The sequence below is a fragment of the Mandrillus leucophaeus genome, unplaced genomic scaffold, assembly GCF_000951045.1.
Source record: "Mandrillus leucophaeus isolate KB7577 unplaced genomic scaffold, Mleu.le_1.0 Scaffold406, whole genome shotgun sequence".
Lineage (NCBI taxonomy): Eukaryota > Metazoa > Chordata > Mammalia > Primates > Cercopithecidae > Mandrillus > Mandrillus leucophaeus.
In genome coordinates, this window is record NW_012104321.1 from 1,385,106 (window position 1) to 1,389,219 (window position 4,114).

A 4,114-nucleotide genomic window follows, 5' to 3' on the forward strand; every position below is an offset into this window, starting at 1 on the left:
ATAAGAAAATACCCTTTAGTATAATGGTTTCTCTTTAGAATTTTACAGCATGTAAAAATTACCCATTTTGGATGTTATTAGCCCTAATAATAACTTTGCAAACAACACAGAAATTTAGCTGATCAGATAATTCACTTCTAAAACCTGTTCATAATTCACACAAAATGAGCAGAAAAAAATGTCTATTATGATAGACAGTAGAATTAATTTAATGGTTAATTTTTGTAATTTTAAAATAATTTTCAAATTTGTCATTAAACTCAGAAAAAAAAATCCTCCTGTTTTTTTCTGCATATTCAAATTTTACCTTCCTCTGACCCTTCTCATTAATATGTTAACATATGTATGACCCCTCTGTATATAAAATAAAATATAATAAGAAACAAACACAAAAAATAAATAACTGTTTGGACCAGCCTTAGCTTCTGACCACTTTCTCCATTTTTTTTTTTTTTTTTCATAAAAGCCCTCCTTAATTGAGTTGGTTTTAATGGCTCTTTTTTGCCTGCCTTCATACCTCAATTTTCTCAGGCCAGAGCACGGTGCTCACTCAACTATTTATCAGTTCCATGTCACTGAAATACTGACTATTTTTCAGTCCTCATTTTGTCTTTTTCAGCAGCATTTCACACTGTTGATCACTTACCTCCTTCTTAAAATATTTTCTTCCTTTGCTCTATGACACCACACTTTTATAGTTTCCTTCCTAACTTCTCTGGTCACCCCATTTAAGGCTGTATTGCTGGCATCCACCACTATCAATTAATCAAATATTAGAGATTCTCTGTTCATAATTCTAGGTCCTTCTTTCTTTCAGCATCATCCACATTCATGACTTAATACATTTCTATACACTAATGCTTTGCCAATTTTATATCTCTAGCCTTGATCTCCCCTCTGGATGCCAAACCCATCTAATAATCCATGATTTTACAGAGTTTTATTGAGCTCTTTCTATGTGCCTGGCACTGTTCTAGGCAGCAAATAGAGTAGTAATAAGACAGGCAAGGTCCCTGTTTTCATTGGATGTATTGCAGAAATACATAAAATACACTGTTGTCTATATAAATAGAATAATTTCAAATAATTCCTACAAAGAAAAAATTAGGGTGACAAAATAAGGAATGGCAAGTGAGAGGATAGTTATTGGATCAGAGAAGGTCCTTTTGAGGAGGTGACATTAAAGCTGGAGGTGCAAGAGTCCTTCATTATAAAAGGTGCAGAAAGAGCATTCCAGCAAGAACAAAAAAAGTTTCCTTTGAGATTTATATTAACTTGACATGTTCAATAAACAGAAGGGAAGCCAGCGTGGCTGGAGGAAATGAAGTGCAATGAGCTTCGAGTGTGACAATGCAATGAATGAAAGATCAAATTTCACAGATTTTAAGACACACGTTTTTGAAATCAAGAATGTGTCTTGAAATCAATGGCACTTTTCAGTCACAAGTGGTCAGACAGCAGTTGTTGCTATTGCCTTAGAAATACTTTACCAGTTTCATTTACATTTTCTTCTTAAGTTTGCAAAAGTGATATGTGACCAAAATCTCAAAGTCTGAAAGACAAAACTAAAAATTCAAAGTAAGCAAGTATGATGTCATACTTTTCTTTCTGATTAGTACCTAAAATAATGTGTCACTTACAATAATGAAGTCTTACATCCAGTGAAATGCATTAATCTGACTTAAACGTTCAAAAGATTCCTCCCTTGTGTGGATCATGGATTATGGTAAACAAGGGTGGAAAGAAGTGGACCAGTTAGAACACTAGTGGTGAATAATGGCAACTAGAAGATGGAGAGAAGCTAAGGTATTTGGGATCTATTAGAGGTGTAACAAGACTTTTTGATAGATTAGATAAAAACCAGGGGGGAGAGAAAAATTCCAAAGATCTATCCAAGGTTTCTAGTTACGGAATTAGCCATTCACTGATTTGGTAAAAATTAAGATACATGGGTACAGGGGTTGGGAATTGTGAGAAAAGCAGGCAGTTGAATTGTATTGTTCCCTAATTTCACCTATTATCCTCTCAGGCAAGGTTTACTGACCCCATTCACAATGGGTAGACCATTCCCCTGTTATATACTACAATTTCTTAAGCTTCATTCAGAATCAGCATTTGTGATTCACCGTTATTCCTCCTCTCACCTCTGCCACTGGGCTGTTGCTTCCATAAGGCAGGACATGTAGGAGTTCTTGTTCGTTGTTTTACTCCCAGCACAACCACAGTGCTGGGGACAGATAAGGTGTTTAGCAAATATTTGTTCAACATATAAATACACTAATCCTAATTTCTTATTTCCATCCTTCCTATTTCAAAGTGCTTGGTCATTGACTAATACCCACTCTGCCAGACAGGAAACCACAGGGCTATTGTAGCCAGGAGTTCCTGCAATGCTAAAAAAAAAAAAAAAAAAAAAAAAGAGCTACAAGATGAAACAAAAATGTGCCAGAGTAATCCTGAATAATCTAGAAAAGAACCTGTAATAAACACAAATACTCCTTTTACGAAGAATTACTATAAAATTCCAAGAATGGTAGAAAAAAAATATGTTTATTCTAAATCAACCAGGTTTTTTTCATAAACAAATGCAAATATTTACTTGGGAAGCTTTCTTCTTTATATTCACATATTGATGCTCATATTTCACATTCAGTATGATTAAATATTGATTGTGTACCTGCTATAAACCAGAGACTTTGCTAGCTCTGAAAGTAAGTCCCTGTATGCAAAGACACTAAAAATTCATTATGATTATTATGCAGTGTTGTAAGTGCAGTGAATAGGGGAATTCAAAGAGACCTGTAGGAGCAGTTAGAAAGGCCACCTAACTTCACCTGAGAAGGCTTCCTGCAGTTATTATTAGGTGGGAAAGGAGACAATTATGGCAAAAGAGAACCATTGTTAGTCAGAGGGGCAGACAGGGAAAAAACGTGGGTTTAACAAACAGCATATATTGGACCAGAGAACTACTTATTTGAATAGGAAGGAAGTGGCGGAAGATGAGGTTGGGGAGGTAGGCAGGAGGCAGATCTAGGATGGCATCATGTGACTAACTGGGTGACAAATCTAGATTGTAATCTGGAGGCAATCAATAGCCTATGAAGCCTCACGAGCTGGGAAGTGAACCGGTCACGCTTATCCTCCCACTTGTGATAAGAGACTGTACCTGCCAAGGGAGTGTAATGTAGGAGCTGACAGCAATGAATCTAAAGCCAGCCAGCTTGGGTTTGAATCTTTGCCCCGAGATTTGTTAGCTAAATGACCTTAGGTAAGCTACTTAATCCCTCTGTAAAGAAATAATGATAGAATCTTCCTCATCTTTATGGAGTTATAGTAATGATTAAATGAGTGAATATATTCACTCACAATAGTAGAGTACTAGGAACAGATGCCATGTACGTGTTTGCTACTATTATTATTATTATTTGCCAATCAAATGAAAATTTGAAAGACTTCTTTTGACCTTATCAAGGGTTTGCATCCTAGGTCCTTAAGCGAAGGACCTAGGTTTTCTCTAATGCCATTGTCATTTGAATGGCTGAATGAGTAAGGAATCTTGGTAATGGAAAGGATTACTAAAAGAAAACCTCAAGCTCTCCAGGACCTCAAACAACAGAATCCCTACATGGAGTTGGTACTTTTCTATAGAAAGAATTTAAGAACACTTTTGTTGGAAAAGTCATAGGATAAAGTTCTGTTCAGCAAGTTATACCTTTAATATTGTTTTCTCATAGAGCATATTCAAATTTTTTGAAGTCTGATAGGTATGTTAGTGTTTACTTTTTATAAGGAATATTCCTTAGAGGCAGGAATTATTGTTATTTTTTAAATTCTGTGTGTCCCAAAACCTAGCACAGTGCTGGCACATGATGGGCAAATTATAAATAATCATCAAATAAACAAGCGTTCCCAACCTTTGAAAGCAAGGACCTTGGATAAAACAACTAGCATTTATTTAAAAACTAGTATTGATCAAACTACTAGTTACTAGTTCTAATTATGACAGAGCTGTATGCCACTTTCTATATGGTATATAACATTTAAATGCTATTTTAACTTGAATTGTCTCTTTGTTCTGTTTATTATACTTCCCTTTCTATTAAAAATTTCTGGC

General features: G+C 35.2%; 1 protein-coding gene across 1 annotated transcript in view; it reads right to left on the bottom strand.

The window, feature by feature from the left end:
• The window catches only part of MMRN1 (multimerin 1), a 97,006-nt gene that overhangs the window by 52,261 nt on the left and 40,631 nt on the right, over positions 1 to 4,114 (bottom strand). The window lies entirely within an intron of this gene.